The following is a 20,061-nucleotide window of genomic DNA, read 5'->3' as shown; positions in this document are numbered from 1 at the left end:
TTCAGTTCAAGACATGACGGATAACTCAGTTCAAGACATGAAAACTTGTCAGTGAATGATAACATAGATAAGTCAATTATTCAAACATCTTCATAAATTTCTCTGTGGAATCCCATAAAAATACACACAAATTCACATACTGTGAAAACCTATGCAGAGCTAAACTGTTCTCATCAATTGCAGAAATTAACAGCAGCCATTTTGAATTCCAGACAGATGACTGTATTTCCAGAGAGCTGCCCAGGTAAGTTATACAGTCAGGTACACAGTCCACGCTAAAGTGCAGTAAATCCCATAAGCCACCTCTGCGCTAAAAATAGTATTGCACCCAGCCTACCGCTGGCTTATCAGTGAAGGGATTGAACACTATGAGTATTGCTGGCTGAGAAAACACAGGCACAAGAAAGGCCTCCAATTGATGGAAAGGAAGTTTGTTTTCATGATGTCTGCTGATTACGTTTTGTATTTGTTTCCCTGACTGCTACTGTTGTGAGGTACAAGGCATGAGTGGTGTTTCAGGTGTTCTCTGACAGCCAGAGGGGCTTATCAGCCTTATTTCCACATAAACTGATAAGCTACTATGGCATTAACAGAACAAACTGGTTTGGACATGAGAGTGGTGCAACTTAGGTGTAGAACGGTGTAAACATAGCATACAATTATCCCATATTTGACACATTAAAATACAACACAAGACATTGGCTTCTTCCAATAAAAAAAATGTTTCACAAATTACATCACGTTTCACGCTGCTGGTGGATTACGCATCATGTTTAGACCTTATGTTTTACACCCTTTACAAAGAAAGTGTTACATAACTAGTGGAATCTTAATGTTTTACACTTTTAATGGCAGTGCTGCAGGTATTCCCAAAGATGGCTAAAACCAAATTTAATTACTTAAATTCTTGATGGAAAACCAACAGATGAGACATCAAGTTTCACACTCTCCATTGGGGGTAAAACGTTACACAATATGTGTAGATCTTATGTTTGACACACTTCAGGGGGAGGGTGTAATCTCATTTAATTGAGTACCAACAAACACATAATGTCACCTTAGTCAAATGAGTACAAGCAAATCACAAAATGACATCTCATTAAAATGAGTACAATCAAATCACATAATGTCATCTCAGTAAAATGAGTACAGCCAAATCACACAATGTCACCTTAGTCAAATGAGTATAAGCAAATCACAAAATGACATCTCCTTTAAATGAGTACAATCAAATCACATAATGTCATCTCAATTAAATGAGTACCATCAAATCACACAATGACATCTTAATTAAATGAGTACCATCAAATCACACAATGTCATCTCAGTTAAATGAGTACTAGCAAATCACATAATTTCATCTTGGTTAAATTAGTGCCAGCAAATCACATAATGTCATCCCAGTTAAATAAGCACCAGCAAATCACATAATGTCACGTCAGTTAAATGAGTACTGTCAGCAACTCAAACAAAGTCATCCCAGTAAAACGAGTTCCAACAAATCAAACAAGTTAACCTCAGTTAAATGAGTACCAACAAATCACATAATGTCATCTCAGTTAAATGAGTTCCAGCAAATCACATAATGTTACCTCAGTTAAACAAGCACCAGCAAATCACATAATGTCACCGCAGTTAAATGAATACCAACAAATCACATAATGCCATCTCAGTTAAATGAGTACCAACAAATCGCACAATGCCATCTCTGTTAAATGAGTACCAACAAATCACACAATGCCATCTCTGTTAAATGAGTACCAACAAATCACATAATGCCATCTCAGTTAAATGAGTACCAGCAAATCACATAATGTCATCTCTGTTAAATGAGTACCAACATATCACATAATGTCACCTCAGTTAAATGAGTACCAAACAATCACACAATGTCATCTCAGTTAAATGAGTACCAACAAATCACACAATGCCATCTCTGTTAAATGAGTACCACCAAGTCACAAAATGTCATATCAGTCAAATGAGTACCAGCAAATCACACAATGTCATCTCTCCTTAATGATTACTATCAAATCACATAATGTCCGTATCAGAGAATAACATTATTTTATCAATTAAAAAGTTATAACTGATCAATACAATTTTTAGCATCAGTCGTTTAAATATTATATACATTATGGTTAAACCAGATATCATTTGTATTATGTTTATAGTTAGCAAAACATATTTGAAGCCATTAAAATCTCAATTTACAGTAAACTAGATCAACTAGTAATGTTCCTACATAAGCATAGTAACAAGACATGTTTGAAGGACATATTTGCCCTCTACTTGCAGCATAGTAGCAAGTCATGTTTGAAGGACATATTTGCCCTCTACTTGCAGCATAGTAACAAGACATGTTTGAAGGACATATTTGCCCTCTACTTGCAGCATAGTAACAAGACATGTTTGATTGACAAATTTGCCCTCTACTTGCAGCATAGTAACAAGACATGTTTGAAGGACATATTTTCCCTCTACTTGCAGCATAGTAACAAGACATGTTTGATTGACATATTTGCCCTCTACTTGCAGCATAGTAACAAGACATGTTTGAAGGACATATTTGCCCTCTACTTGCAGCATAGTAACAAGACATGTTTGAAGGACAAATTTGCCCTCTACTTGCAGCATAGTAACAAGACATCCCTTGTCAAAAAATAACCCACTTTCATACCAAAACACACTTAAACCAACATAAAACTGTGTTTTTTCTGAGTTTTTCTTAGCGGAAGTTGGTTTTTGCTAATAAAAGTGAGTTTTATGTGTGCTAAACTGTGCTTAACTGAGTTTAAAGTTGGTTATTTTAAGAAGATGTGTGTTTAAGCGAGTTTTTTTCTGTAAGAAGTCGGTTTTTTGTGTGTCAAAAGTGAGCCTTTTTATTTATGAGTTGGTTTATGTGTGTTTAAGTGTGTCTTTTTGTTTTATAAGCGAGTCTTTTACAACAGAAGTTGGTCTTTTTTTTAACAGAAGTGGGTTTAAGCGAGTTTAACTTGGTCTTTTTGTAAATAAGTTGAGAGCTGCAACGAGGCTTAAAGACTCACTTTAACACACTTTTCAACAAGTTGGTCTTTTGTTTATTAATATAACTCATCAATGAAACAATAATTCTTCAACTGGGTCTTTGTTTGATGTTTATAGCCATAAATAAAACAAGTCAATTGTAAAGGGGCTTTTTTTACAGCTTGTTTGCCATTGTCCCTATTGTACATTTGTGTGCTCCCCATAATTTTTAGGGAATATTGGATGAAAATGGCTCTTTCAGAACATCACAGGTTCACAGATGGACAACAAGTATCACTGACAAAAACTATAACAATGGTCAAGCTTAGTTTTATACATGAAAATGAAAGAGTTTGTGTTTCACTTTGAATTTTTATCTTTATGTTTGTTTTTATTATAAACAATATCTTATGATTGTTTTATGTCTTAATTTTTTATTTTTTTTAAACAATCTCATATGATTGTTTATATTTGTTTAAAACAGTATTTACTTGTTAAATCTGCATATTTAAATAATTATGGTATTGGAAACATTATTTTGGAAATAATCTATTTATTTTTGTACATAAGTTATGCAAGATTTTGATATTTGCATATGATACCATCATATCCATTTTCTTAATTTGCAATAAAATAATAAAATGCCAAACATGACCTGTGTTACATAAACTGTCAACAAAATAACAAGACAATACCTAAAAACACCCTTATTTCACACCACTAACAATAAACAGATAACAATCTGTCAGGCACTCAGAGCTAAACAGGGTACAGATTATCTAGGGGCAGATAAGGCTACTGATGGGGTTTGCCTAGAGATAAGGCTGTGTGGAATAAGATATAAGGCTTTTGATTGGCTATTGCACCGAGGAAGTTAACTTTTTGAAAACAACAACTTTTGAAAAACAAGCTGGTGTCAGCAATTGAATATTGAGCTAAATTTAATTCAGCAACATTAATATAAAGAAGTGAAAGACTTATAATGGTAGTGTAAAATGTCTTGAAATTCTGTCAGCATGAAGTATTGTGTGATGAAAACAATGTGTTTTTTACTGCAATGTGGAAATCAATAATAAGTTGGTTGGAAAGGAGGTTAAACTGCCTGTTGTTGTTTTTGGAATACTGAAGAACAGTTTTAACAGGTTTGTATTGTCATTTCTTCACCCCTTATTTTATTTAGTTTATTGAATTAATTATGATCTTTATCATATTTATGTATTGTCACTGGGAAATGTAAATGGATAAGTTATTGTATTGCAATTTAAAGGATAAACAACACATTTTGAAGCAAAAATAGATAAACTTACACATGAAAAAGTGTAAATGTTGTGTACAGTGAATAATTATGGTTGTGTTTCATGGTTATTGTCATCTAAAATTTTATTTATATCTATTTCTGGTTATTACTGAACGGATTTCTTTCCCTCATACTTAATTAGAACTTATATATTTTAATTTTGAAGGTTAAACTCTTGCCACAAGGCAAAATAGACATTGATGGGAAGATCCTTTGGAAAGAATGTGCATCATCGCCTGCCTGATGTATGGACTTTTAAACCTGGTTTTTATCCTGCACAAGCTGGCAAACTTGAGGGGATCAAGAGTGGGAAAACCTCGCCCTGTCCTTGACCAAGAAAGCTCGATTTGTTGAGAGGTAAACTATACAGGTTATTGCATTTACAATGCCACCAGACCACACAGCCAAATGAGACCACGCATCTTGGTACATTTTCAAACTGCATTTTCTACCAAACCCAATTTCTTTTAATAATTGATGAAAAGTGCTAAGTCACATGTGATCAAGGGATTAAAATTTCAAAAATAAACAAACAAAAACAACAAGCAAATAACTTAAATTTATTATTATTAAAGCAACAAGATTACCATAACAGCAATATTTCATAGTTAAGTGGAACGAAAACATAACCAATCAACATGTTTGAAGAATGCCTTGCCCTTTTGAAAGTGATATGGTATTAATCCTTTGCAGATCAACTGGCATAAGAGATGCTCAAGAGGAGAAGGACACAAGCAGCATCAATGGTACATGTCACTCCAGCGCCTGCTTTCCAGGTCTCTACCAGCTGCTTTCCAGGTCCCTCCACCAACCAAGATCAGGTCTAGGTCCCTGCACTGGCTGCTTTCCAGGTCCCCTAGCGGTCAAGGTCTCTCCAGTAGCTGCTGTGCAGGTCCCAACACCGTATGCCGTAGGTCCCTCCATAAGCTGAAATCCAGGTTCCTCATTCCACTGCGGTTCAGGTACCTCCAACAGCTGAGATCCAGGTCTCTGCAGCAGCTGCGGTCTAAATACTCCACCCGCAGTGGTCCATTGCGGTCAACCTTTTGCTTTAAAATCTTCCATAAATGTCTATTATTGTATAATGTATTGTAAAAATAATCTGTTTGTATTAATTTGCGGTGTACTATTTTTGTCATATAAACATAATTTTTGTACACATTGTGTTTTTTCCCTTTTAACCACATGGGGCTTATAATGAACTGTTGTAATTGCTTCACAAAAACCATTTTTTCTAGAACATATCAGTCCAAAATTATTTTTTTTCACACTGCAAAATCCCACAAAAGGCTCACAAAAAACCTACTTTCTAAAAAAAACTCACTAAAACACTGTTAAAACCCACAAAAATCAACTTACCCAAACGCACAAATTGCTTTTGTTTTTTTCACAGATAAAATACTGTTAATAACTAGGTTTAAAGCGAGTTAAAAGCATGTTTTCACTGTGAAAAAAACTAACAAAGGCGTGCTTTCAGCTCACTTTTCGCTCACTTAAAAACCGTGTTTAGCCTGCTTATAGCTCACATAAAAAACACACTTTTTACCCACTTAAAACCAACTCCACAGACAGAAGTTGGTCTAAGCATGTTTAAAAAACCTCAAAAAACCAACTTGTAGAAAATCATACTCACTTTAAACCCACTTAAGATGGTTAAAAAACCCACTTTGTTGGTTTAAAGCGAGTTAAACCAAGATTTAACTCAGAAAAAACCAAGTCGGTAAGCTAAAAAACCCAGTCGGTAAGCTAAAAGCATGTCTAAAAAACCCACTTTTAGCACAGTGCAAATACCGCAGAGTTAAACACAGATGCCTGAAAAAAACTCACTTTAAACCCACTTAAGACGGTTAAAAAACCACTATGTTGGCTTTAAGCGAGTTAAACCAAGATTCAACTCAGATAAAACCAAGTTGGTAAGCAAAAAGTGTGTTTAAAAGACTCGCTTTTAGCTCGGTGCCAATACCGCAGGGTTAAACCCAGTTTAAAACTGGGTTATAACCGGATTTTGCTCACTTTTTTGACAAGGGATGTTTGAAGGACATATTTGCCCTCTACTTGCAGCATAGTAACAAGACATGTTTGAAGGACATATTTGCCCTCTACTTGCAGCATAGTAACAAGACATGTTTGATTGACATATTTGCCCTCTACTTGCAGCATAGTAACAAGACATGTTTGAAGGACATATTTGCCCTCTACTTGCAGCATAGTAACAAGACATGTTTGATTGACATATTTGCCCTCTACTTGCAGCATAGTAACAAGACATGTTTAAAGGACATATTTGCCCCTTACTTGCAGCAAAGTCGTCCCTTTGACCTTGACCTGTGATCTCTTGATTTGAAAGTCTTTAACCTGTTGGCCTAAATATGAACGGGATCTTTTTTCATCCCAAGTAACCAGCAAAGCAGATTGCATGACGGTAGGTTAATTATTAACCCTTTACCACTTAGATACGTATTTGTACGCATGTGTAGTTCCTTGAAAAGTTAAATTGAATTAAAAGCCTGTCTTACTAGATCCAAGTTTTAAAGGGTTTAGTTCCAACCCTTAGATACTGAACAGAGAAGCAAACAGCATAAAACCTGAACAGACAGCCTAAGGTACCTTCAGACAGACACACAAACCAACCAATGGACAGGTCCAAACCAATATATCCCAGCTTTTTCAAAGGGGGAGGGGAGGGGGGGGGGCTGGGGCATAATAAACAAATGGATGTTGAAATAAATTAAACAAGATGTGTTTGTGAAACACTATGCCCCCATATATTTGACCTTGAAGGATGACCTTGACCTTTCACCACTCAAAATGTGCAGCTCCATGAGATACACATGCATGCCAAATATCAAGTTATATCTTCAATCTTGCAAAAGTTATGGCAAATGTTTAAGTTTGACGCAAACAAACCATTGCAAACAAACAGACAGGGCAAAAACAATATGTCCCCCAGTATAGACTGTCCCCAGTATAGACTGGGGGACATAAAAATCCATAATATGCACATACTACGTTGATTTCACCATCCACATCCTGTATGACGTCGCCAACGTTTTCTGCGTCATTCTCTTTTGTTGTATGACACACAAATTCTGCGTTGTAAACTGAAATTTCAGTTCCCCTAGTGACACACTCTGAATCTTCATGATTTTTATCAACTTCATCTACTTGTTCACAAGCTTTTGTCCTATTTACAGTCTCATAATTTATGTCCACAATTTCGTACGTTTCTAAATCCGCAACTTCACGACTGTTTCGGTCATAAGGTCTTGCATCTACTGAAACGTTGTATTCTTGATTTCTGTGACAGCTGCAAACGTTAAGTTTCATCGACTTCAAAACTTTCCTAACGCGTCTTCGAAAAGAATTCGAATCCATTTTACTCTGTTTATTTTTTGTTTTACTTTTATAGCAATGTCCTAACTATAGCCACTTTTTATCCATATCAGCAAAATATTATTGCTATTACAGTCCACAATTTTCATTAATGAAAGGTCAAATCAATCTACACTTTTTCTCCACAAAAATGCACCATACTTAGTAATCACCAAGTCAAATTATCCTGAAAAATCACCCCAAATTGGCCTGCTCCCATTTTTTGTATATTTTCCAAACACTCCAGAAAATAGACCATATAGGCCAGAGATTATTTTGAGTCAACTGATAAACTATAAATACTGTATTAAATGGAAAAAGAACTAAAACTGGAAGCTGGAGATTAGAGCAAGAACATCATTATTTGAATAGTTCAGAAATACCAAGATAGAACCATTTGAAAAGTAGGAAATAAATGGTGCCTGTTAAACAAGAACGTTTATCATACAGGCTGCAGACTTTGGAAAAAAGATAAGTCATCTGTTTTAAGGCCAAAGTCAGTAAATGGTTGGGTTTTCTCTTTAAAACCTTAAAGAATTGTTTTTTATGGCCGAAGTAAGTAAGTGTTTGGGTTTTCTCTTTAAAACCGAAATGACTTGTTTTTTTATGGCCAAAGACAGTAAATGGTTGGGTTTTCTTTTTTAAAACCTAAATGACTTGTTTTTTATTGCCAAAGTCAGTTAATAGTTGGGTTTTCTTTTTAAAACCAAAATGTCATCCCTTTTTAGCCTGTGCAGACTACACAGGCTAATCTTAGATGGCACTCTTGGCAAATGCATTAAACCCCATTTTCCCACAGCAAGGCACCCATTTTTAAAATATAAATTTGTACTGAGATAGTTGGAAAAAAAATAATCAGGGATTGATTAAGAAAATTCTTTTCCAAATATTGGGCTTAGAGGTGACTGAAGAACATGTATGGATAGTGTGAAACCATTCTAATGAACTAATATAAAGATGTCGGCATTAAATGAGTCTTGTTCTGAGAAAATTGGGCTTAATGCATGTGCATTAAGTGTCATCCAAGATTATCGGGGACGACACTTTCCGCCTAAACTTAATTTTCGGTAAGGAGGGACTTCCTTGAAACAAAAAAATACCATAAAAGCGGAAAGTGTTGTCCCTGATTAGCCTGTGCTAACTGCACAGGCTTATCTGGGACGACACTACGCACATGCATTAAGCCTAGTTTTCTCAGAACGCGGCTCAAATAATGCTATCTCTATGTTGAATACTCAAACAATAGTTCAATGCATCCAAGAACCTTACACCAACCAATCAAACATTTACCATAGCCTTATGTAGGAGAAAATTTTATTTTTCCAAGGCACTTAATAAAGCATAAATTGAGAAAGGAGTAAGTTCTAATCAGGTAATCAGGGCTACCAAAGTCTTCACGGCCCATCTATGCCAGGGTGATATCTTCTATCAGTGGTGTGTAACCCATCAACACTGGGTTGTTATCCTCAATCCCTATCAGTGATCTGCTGTGGTGAATATTTCGGAAGGTATACCTGATTTTCCAGTGGAAACTGAGGAATAGGCAGAAGATGCAGTTGTTTCCGTGAACATCACATCCATCATAATTGTATATATAACTATATATGATACTTTGTGCCACAATATTTTCAGGCAATACAATCTAGTACTCAAAAGAATTGAGCCTTATTCTTTGAACATGCATGTGCATTTAGGGTTGTCCCAGATAAGCCAGTGCAGTCAGCAAAAGCTAACCAAGGATGACACTTTCTGCTTTTATAGAATTTTTTGTTTAAACTAAGTCTCTTCTTAGAAACAATATCCCAGGTTATGTTAGTTTACCTCCCCAGGTAAAATCTGAGACATTCACTGATGCACATGCATAAAGCTCCTCTTTCCCAGGGCTTTGCTCTGTGATATATTTGTGTGTGCTACCCACTTTATTCAGTGCAATCCATTCACATAAAACTGTCCCCAAGAATTGTAACCTTCATAGGTTAATCAAGAAAGATTTGTCCACATTTAATTTCTTACAGTTTTAGATCTTTTTAAATCATAAGCTGCTAACCCCCTCCAATATCCATAAAAATATAAACAATAACACAACAAAACAAAAATGTGAGTCAAATTTTTCTTTTTAATAGTTATTGTATATATAAAACAATACATTATGTTTATTGAATATTAATTAAACAAGTTAAACAAGAGCTGTGTTTGTGAAACACAATGCCCCCTAATGTGCTGCTTTGAAGCCATATATTTGACCTTTGACCTTTAATGATGACCTTGACATTGACATTTCACCACTCAAAATGTGCAGCTCCATGAGATACACATGCATGCCAAATATTTATCATCAATATTGCATAAGTTTTATGACCAAGTTTTGAGACAGACATACACATTCAATGACAGACAGACACAAACAATGACAGACAGATACATACAATGACAGACAGACAGGCCCAAAATAATATTCCCCGATCATTCTATCCGGATGGCATAAAAATATATTGTTTTGTTTTTGTATTTTGTTTGTTATGTTATTGTGTACAACAAATGGACAACTTTGAAGGATTTGAAGCGGATGGCAACAGGTGAGGGGGAATAAGCAGCTAATTGCTGTTGTACTCTTATATGAACTTAATTGCATGCTGATCAGCTCTGTTTCTAGATTTATATAAGTCCCTAAAATCAAAAAGAAATATAAATGTAAATATATTGTTTTGATGTTTTTGAAACACTACAACTATATACAATTAATTAATTATTCAGGTTATTCTATAGTTGATAAACTTTGTTTGTACTTGAAACAAGAATTTATTAACAACAGTTGTGTAAACATCATAAAATATCCCCCCAAAAAATCTCTAAGGAAGGCAACTCATGCAATCAAAACACATTTATGATTGCACAGTTGCTTCCCTTAGCTTCCACTTTTGCATATGCAATTCTGACATCTGTTGTAAATCATTTAAAATTGTTCCAGTAGCGATGTTTCTAGTTGATGCAACATGACAGATAAATTATGTGGGCACTCTCTGCCAAATAACAGCCATCAAACATAAACAAACCATTTGTTCTTCCTGGCATAAAACTGTTTGTCCTGTGAATAATGAGTGTCATTGCTGAGTGTCATTGCTGAGTGTCATTGCTGAGTGTCATTGCTGAGCTGGGTGTCCTGTGAATAATGAGTGTCATTGCTGAGCTGGGTTCTGGGAAAAGGGGGCTTAATGCATGTGCCTTAAGTGTCATCCCAGATTTAAGCCTGTGAAGTCTGTGCAGGCTAATTAGGGAAGACACTATCTGCTTTAATAGCATTTATGTTGAACGGAAGTCTCTTCTCAGTGAAAATCCAGTTTAGATGGAAAATGTTGTTCCTTATCAGCCTGTGCTGACTTATTATTATAAGAATCTGAAGTTCATCGCATACAAAATCATTTTTTTATTACAGCTTGTGGCTTACATTACATATTTCACAATGTTTATTTATTTCCCGATCAATTGTATATAAAATTCTGCATCTGGATCAAAGCTCAAAATTACAAATTGCCTTATCCACTATTTGTTATGTAATAGTTACATCTAAACTATGTAATCTCTATTTAGCCCTTGTTTAGTTTCAATATAGCACACAATTAAAAATTACTTCTGAATTTCCAAAAGTCTAAATTAAAGACTTGTACACAAATTCAGGTCCAATCCACAGATAAATAATGAATAGTATAAAATTGTGTAAGTGCTGTCAAATCATTATAATTTGTGGGGCATATATGTTTATTGATTTTGTGGGTTGACCATACCAAACATTTTACTCAAACACATCGGAAAAAAAATGACCAATGCAATTTTTTCTTTTTTTTATAAAAATCTGAAATCAACAAATGTATGTATCCACGCAAAAAAGTCATATTTTGAAAAACCACAAAATGTTAAGCCAACAAATGATTCTACAAAATAAAGGGACATTAAACAACTGTTTTACTGCACTCTCAATATTCATTACATAAAGAGAAACTTCAGCAGAGCCTGCTTGCAAGAAAACCTTTCATACAATATGGTCCTTTATTTATGACAAGGAACAAATGCCAATGGATGAGACAGAAAACAAATGCACTAGAAAAGACAAACACACATACCCGGTACATAAGAAACTCACAAAAATGAATAAATCTGGGGTCACTGCCTTGAAACAGTCAATGCAAAAGCACTGGGCGTTCAAACCTGTTTCTAGTCACCCAAAAGGTCAGACTTTATTCATGAAACATAAACAAGCCAAGAATCATTAACTGTCATTCCCTACACATTGGGATTCCCTGTACAATCTGCTTTCAAACAGATAATCTGATAAGCCATTAAACTTGGCAATTGGCAATTATCTACCTTAGGTGGCTGAGTTCTGATAAGTCCATCACATCAGCATAAAAACTTGTTGATTACTCCATGATAAGCCCAATGACTGGGTCAAATACCTACTTTCTTAATGTTCTAAGGTATCAAGGGTAATTTCCAACCATTTCATGTAAAATTATGTTACTGTTAACAATTATGATACAATCAAAACTTGGCCCCAGGCTAAAACAAGGTCTTTTTTCAATATGATATGAGCAGCATTCTAGAAAAACTGGGCTTAATAAATGTGCAAAAGTGTCATCCCAGTTTAGCCTGCACACTCTGCACAGGCTTATCAGGGACGACACTTTCGGTTTTTCTGGAATTTTTAATTTAAAGGAAGTCTCTTCTTAACAAAAATCAAATTAAGGCAAACATTGTCATCCAAGATAAGCCTCTGTGGACTGCGCATGCTAATCTAGGACAACACTAGGACTTGCACATGCAATTAGACAAGTTTTCCAGGGGTCGTATTCCAGAAGCATCTTAAGTTAAATTTTATTCTTATCCTTAAATTGGGAAATTTTCTTAAGTGTTTCATTTCATATTGCAATAGATTGGCATCAAGATATACATTTAAATAACATCATTATGCCAATGTTATTTTAGGAATACCAAAAAACCCATGTGTTTTCTTATTTAGTAAAGAAATACAAAACATTGAAATTTTGAACTTAAGTGAAATTATTTAAGAAATGACTTAAGATGTTTCTGGATACCACCCAGGAAAGAAGCTCATATTCTAATTTATTGAGGGTACCGTAATTACTCTATGTTTTCGGACACTTAAAAATAACTATTTTTTTTCTTGTCCGAAAACTTAGATACGAAAAATATTCACAAAATACAGGTGTCCGAAAACTAAGAGTCGAAAATTGAAGTGTCCGAAAATAGCGTCAATTGTATCAACGACTACCGGTAATAGAACGCGCTTGTAAAATACCATGCCGTATAGTAAAAATTACAGTTCTATATGTTTGCACTGCATTTTAAATAATTTTAAATGCTTAATTTATTTAACAGAAAGTTACAACAAGGTTGTACTTTGACCAACGAGTTCAGAAATGAGCATGTGATGTACCGATACTCGCTAGTATGAACCTGTAATTAACGCAATAAAAAAAGCAAACTATGAATTCTTCGTTTGTTCATTTCCTATAGTTTTTGTCTAATACCTTCCATTGTTTGTAAAACATGCAATAGGGTGCATCACACTTTGAAGCGTTTAGTATTTGTCAAAGTTATTTTACTGAGAAGGGGTAGTAACATTGCTGTAGATAATTGAACTGTTAATTGACACTACCCCTGGTAATTGTCATAACACTTATGCTATCGGGCGAAACCATTGTTTAAAACCGGTTTACAAGGTTATTTACCCAATAACGCAAATGTAATGGTCCGTTGCCCTCAGGCATGCACCTGCCATGTTTGATGATGTTAATCTGGTTGTAAAACCCCATGATCAAAGTGTCATTATATATTGAAAACAGGACCGAAATTTAGTAAAATAGCGCTGTAAATTATACTGTCCGAAAACTTAGAGACATTAATTATGGACGAAAACTCGTGTGTCCGAAAATTAAGAGTCACGGAAAATAATTATTTTTGCTAAAAAAAGGGGTGTCCGAAAACTTAGAGTGTCCGAAAACATAGAGTAATTACGGTAATTTCCAACTATTTCGTGTAAAATTTAATTTAATTTAATTAAGATCGGTTTCCCTATTATATAATCATTAATCAAAGTTTTTGGAACTATTGGCTTATTACAATAAAAGTTGTAATCAAAAGTCATCGTATAAACAGGGACTTAATGTTTAGATTTTCACTAAAGTACAACTTTAGTTAAGAATTCCCTTAAGGACTTTGTGAAAATGGGCCCTACACAACATTTCACCATATTTAACTCTTTCAGTGTTGGAAACCGAATTTTGAAGGCCTTTGCAAACAGTTTGGATCCAGATGAGACCCCACAAAACATGGCGTCTCATCAGGATCCAAACTGTTTGCTATTCCGATAGTATTCTTTGAAAAAAAATCAAAGAAAATGCTTATTTTAGAAATTCAGCAGATAACATTTTAGCAGACTACAAATTTCCCAGCACACAAAATCCAAGTAATTTTGGATATCAATCAATATCTCGCCTCCTACAAAAATGACCTAACCCGATTGGCTTAGAGCGGTCATGTGACCATGGTGTGTTTTCCATACTCCCTGAGTAATTTTCTGAGTAATGAAGTAGTTGGTTGAGATATAATTATAATTGTTACACAGTTAGTACCTGATGCTGTATGGGATACACACCCTCAGTACTTTCATACTTCCCTCTTGTATGGTATGAAATTACTGAGGGTGTATAGCCCATACACCATCAGTTACTTACAATGTAAATAGTGTTTATAATGCTTGGCAAAGGCATGCAGAGGGTAACAGGATTTTATTTCTTATAAATGACCTTGAATAATGACCTTCACTGTTGACCAAGTTAACTTTATTCTTGTTTGGGACAAAGCACCTTACCTTGCTTGTCACTTCTATCAATGATGAGCAAATGTATGGACCAAGTTCTTTAATTTGACCTTCAACCTAGAGCAATGACCTTGACCTAAAACTGAGGGAACTGGTTTTGTTTTCATACATATCACTTCTGCCAACTTATTGTGCAAACCGATTCATGTTAAACCAAATTCTGCTTAACACAAAATAATAAGGGTTGATTTTTTATATTTGACCTTTGATTTTGAATTGCAACATTTTGACAATGGAATCTGGGACATGTTTTTTTAAGTGACACTTCCACAACAACATTCTTAATTACAAGTCCACATTGAACATAAAATATACCCCACAAGTTATATTACCAGTAAGACAAAGTATAAACACTTTTGGGATAACACATGTACACAGACCTCTTGCTCAGAATTATCATGAATATAACCAGACTGACTTCCAATGGAAACAAATAAATAATGGCAATAAAATAAAAATAAATAAATTGAAGCATTGTCTAACTGATTTATTTGATAACTGATAATTGAAATTTGCAAAACATTCTACAAACACTCATACCTTAAGTGCGTAGGGTGGAGGTAAGAAGCAAAAGGACATGTTGGCAATAAATCTATTCAGGCATAAATGTAAAGTTGCAGGTTAAGGATTATGATCGGTGGTACCGTAATTTACCATGTATTACGTGCAGTTTCATAAGCCCAAATTTCAATTTTAACGTTGGTGTGCGCTATATATTTATAAAATGCTATTCCGACAGCTACATGTATTTAAAAAAAAACATTGTGATAGAGTAAATATCTATAATAGTTATAATGTACATAATACATGATTGTGGTTGTGGTTGTGCATAGTACATGGTAAAGTACAGTACTTAGCCGAATAATAACCATCGTATTATAGTACATGGTAAAGTACAGTACTTAGCCGAATAATAACCATCGTTTAATGCACCAGCAAACTGTTGCTGAGCACTTACTGCTAATTGTTTAACCCTTTGCATGCTGGGTAATTTGTCGTCTGCTAAAATGTCGTCTGTTGAATTTCTAAAATTAGCATTTTCTTCGATTTTTTTTTCAAAGAATACTATCAGAGTAGCAAACAGTTTGGATCCTGATGAGACGCCACGTTCTGTGGCGTCTCATCTGGATCCAAACTGTTTGCAAAAGCCTTTAAATTTCGGTTCCCGCACTGAAAGGGTTAACACTTTCCCACTCAGAGCAAAAGTGGAAATGGCTATGTGCAAACAGCATAAAACCAGAATAGCCTTCAAGTAACTCGCAGTCTGTTCAGGTTTTATGCTTTTCGCTGCTCACCAGTATCTAAGGGTTGGAAATGAAGCATTGAAAACTTGAATCTAGAAAGAAAGGTCTTTTATTAAATGTAACTTTCTAAGAGACTACAAATGCCTCACATACGTCAAAATATGTATCCAAGTGGTAAAGTGTTAAGTGGTTGGGGTGAAGAAGAGAAGCAATATAGTACCTGTAAGCAATAAATCCTGTAAGCAATCTTAATCCTGTAAGCAATAAAACTAAGTCAGGCTGCAGGTTTGTGATCAAGGTCTGCTCTACTCAGCAAAATAATAACCATTGTTTTATACACTTGTATTCTGTGTAAAATGTTTCCAAGCACTAAATGCTAATTGCTTTAATTGGCAGTTATCGGCAGCTTATAAGTAGCAGGATTCATGAGCCAGATATTCTTGCAGCATGGAATGTTTAATTAATGCACTCATTAATGCTGACATGTTTGTTTGTAGGCGGGAGCAGCTTTCTGTCAGACTATCAGATAGGTTTGCATTGATGTATGTTACTGCAAAATCATTATTGTTTGCGTGGGACATTAATTTTCATTGATTTTGAGGTTTTACAGATCCACAAATTTAACACAAACACATGGGAAAATGACTGACGTAAAGTTCTCATTTTTGTATTCCAAAATCAGAAAACCACGCAATTACGTGTCCACAAAAGTGTTTTTTTTTTCAAACACAACATTTTATGAAGATGAAAATAAATTATTTTACAGTAAATGGCATAAACCACTTACATACAGTTAGCTTAGAAATAATAATGTTGTTGAAAAAAAATTAATATAGGATATTCTAATAAAAAAAAGGTATTTTCAATATTTTTGTTAGTCAGGAGTCTACCTAATTATTTTGCTTGTATATACCCTACACTCTTTTTTAAACCTATGATATTTTTTTGTACAATAATCATTTTGCCAATCTCTGAACATAATAAATTAAGTCATTTTGAAGCCACATATCCACAACAACATTGGTATAAATACATTTCAGAAGAAGTTTTTCCACATGTATATGTACTATTTTCAGTTTACTTTTGTTTTTTAAAGGTGGGATCCCACTGCCGATCCGATCAACTCGATCATCCCGATCACCGAAATTTCCCGACCAAACCCTACCAAGCTCGACTAAAAATAGTATACACGACTTCTTCTCGACCTCTTGTCGATAAAACACGACCCCCATAGACTCATTCACGACGTCCACTCAACCATCTTTCTGATTTCCGCTCGATCATCTCGACCTATACTCTAGCCTTATACGATCTCAGCTTGACCAAGTGGACCTCAACTCGATCGCCACCAGATCTTCACACGACCAGATCATGATGGTCGTACTACAGTTGTACCAAGTCGCGAACGGTCGTGTATTGAAACTTTGAGAATAAAAAACTTCAAACATTGTTGTTCACTAATCACTTTAATCATCATGGAGATTTTTACCACTAGTTTTAGCAGTATCAGTCGCCTGTTTTGCCCTTTCTTGGCATCTTTGGATGTTTACTCTTCCGATTCTAAGAAGGTTATGAGAGACTAGCACGACGTTTTGCACGTGAGTTTTGTTTTATTGACATGAGCTCGTGTATTGTCGAATAGCAATCGGGAAGTGATCGTGTATGGTCGAGCAGCTGTCGGGTAGCAGTCTAGTAAATCTGTATATCAAATCGAATAGAGGTCGAGTGGATCGTGTTGCGATCTAAAATAACTCGGGTAGAGGTCGAGCGGATCGGGTACAGATCGTGTAAAAGATGTCAATCCGATCGCCACACGATTGCTTCACAATCCACTCGATCTTCTACTCGACTAATACACGACCACTTCCAGAGCGCTTCTCTATCCGTTTCCTACTCGACCGCTACTCGATATTTTTTCACATGTCAAAAAATATCGGGTAGGAAGCCCGACCAATGCCGACCGCCCCCGACCACTCATGCCGACCGAACCAGACCACTACCCGACCGCTTGGTCGGGCTTGATCGAGTTGATCTGATCGGCAGTGGGAACCCAGCTTAAGATTTAAGGAATGCATTTCTGTATTAAATAATTTAAATTTATTCAAATAAATTTAGTTTTTCCTGTTTCAGTGATATGCCATTATATGCCTGTTAAAATCTTGATACGAAACTGTTTACTTTTAAAAGCTGATTGATGGGTGTTTATTCAGACTTATCTTTGCATATCTCTGTAAATATTTTTGGACTAAAATCTAAATAAATCTAGAAAATATATGTTGAAAAATAAAATTTCTGTCTTGAAAGTTATAGACTGCATGAACTTTTCAAAGATATAGGTACATTTAAATCAGGTGTTTTTTTATGAGGTTTAAACCTTATTTTAGGGGTTAGAACAAACCTTTGAAGTTCTAAACTGGCTTTGGTGGTGGTAAAATCAGGTTTTTGTAGGTTTTGGTAGGGTGGGAGTCAACCAGGCTTTGGTGAGAATTGACCAGGCCTAGATGTAGTTTTAACCAGCCATGCACCAATTTAGTTTTATTGAGTTGATTTTGATGAGGTTTAAACCAGGGTTTGTTGGAGTTAAACTCAGCCTTTGTAAGGTTGTAAGAGGTGAGGGTTTATACAGGCTTTGTTGGGTTTAAACCCAAAAGGCCTTGTAGATTTAATCCAGACTTTTGAGTACTTATACCATGGCTTTGGTGGGGTTTAAACCAGGCTTTGGAGTATAACCAGGCTTAGAGGTAAAACATCATTTCAATCAACAGCATACCACCATCGGTTAAATATTTCTTATACAAATGCCAAATGGTCAGTAACCTTCAGAATATCATATAAAAAGCCCACACCATACAGTAAATAACAAATAAATGCAGTGCACAATTACATAGGCATTTACCGAAATCTTCAACTGATATAATGAAATATCAAACAATATCTCACAAATGCCTCACTGTCTTGGAATGCACTGGACTTCGTCCAGAAAATATAATCGAAAACAATTGAGCCTTGCTCAGGGAAAATGTGGTTTACAGCTTTCCCACTCAGAAGCACAGTGAAAATGGCTATGTGCAAACAGCATAAAAACAGAACAGCCTGCGAGTCACTCGCAGTCTGTTCAGGTTTTATGCTGTTTGTTACTCATCAGAATCTTAGGGTTGGAAATGAAGCCCTTCAAACTTGAATATATTCAGAAAGGACTAAAATTTAATTGTATATGTCAAAGTGTGTAAAGGGTTAAAGCATGTGTATAAAGTGTCATTCTCAATCGCAAAAGTAGACCGAACCAAATATCATAACAGACCTGTAGCTCACAACTTAGGGCCCAGCATTTCATAACATCAAACATGTTTGTTGCATTCCTTTACCTACTGATATATACAAATATTTTGTTGTATGTCATTGCACAGTGCAGAAGGTGTTTCTTGATAAAAGCATGCATGGTTCTTATATATTTATTCATAATGCACTAAGCAAAATAGATGTATTGTGAAAGCATATGTAAAAATTACAAATAAATATTATAGATGAGCCGTGCTCTGTGAAAAGGGGGTTTAATGCATGTACGTAAAGTGTCATCCCAGATAAGCCTGTACAGTCAGCACAGTTTAATCAGGGAAGACACTTTCCGCTTTTATGGCATTTTTTGTTTACATAAAGTCTCTTCTTAGCAAAAATCCACAGGCTAATCTGGGATGACACTTTACGCACATGCATTAAACACGGTTTCACAGAGCACGGCTCTTACATAAAATCTTGAGTGGATTTCACATTTATCTATTCTTCTTTTTTTCCCTTTTTAATATAAAGCTTAGCTTGTTTATGATCATCCTCAACTAATGCAGTTTATTTATATATAAAGGAAGTAACATTAATATTATTCATAGGATATTTTTTGTTGCTTTTGTGGTTTCACTGATCCACAAATTTGATATCCCACATATAATAAGAAAATAATTAGTATGTTTTTTTCCCTATTTGAATTGTCAGTTTTGGAAAAACAACAAAATTTCATGCAAGCAAACATAACTGAATTTACAATATTCTATTCTATTTCCATTTGTGATCCTAAGCAACAATAATTATGATATTTTAAATGTATTTTAAACATATCATTTAACCCATCAAAACTCAAATGGACCCAAAGGAAGATGTGAACCAAAGAAGCAGTTTAAAAAGAGCAGATGACAAGAATTCAAAAGTGTTATCAAACATGGCTCAATCAGGCAGTAAATGAGCTAATTAAA

General features: G+C 35.0%; 1 long non-coding RNA gene across 1 annotated transcript; it reads left to right on the top strand.

The window, feature by feature from the left end:
* Positions 1–4,093: 4,093 nt before the first annotated feature.
* Positions 4,094–6,041, top strand: LOC127847638 (uncharacterized). The gene is made up of 3 exons (XR_008034092.1): positions 4,094–4,148; positions 4,470–4,660; positions 4,997–6,041. It is a non-coding gene; the product is annotated as an uncharacterized LOC127847638 (long non-coding RNA).
* Positions 6,042–20,061: the final 14,020 nt, after the last annotated feature.

The sequence above is a fragment of the Dreissena polymorpha genome, chromosome 10 (genome assembly GCF_020536995.1).
Source record: "Dreissena polymorpha isolate Duluth1 chromosome 10, UMN_Dpol_1.0, whole genome shotgun sequence".
In the NCBI taxonomy this organism is placed as follows: Eukaryota; Metazoa; Mollusca; class Bivalvia; order Myida; family Dreissenidae; genus Dreissena; species Dreissena polymorpha.
The sequence above is the reverse complement of the archived record's forward strand: the minus strand, read 5'-3'. Positions and strand labels throughout refer to the sequence as shown.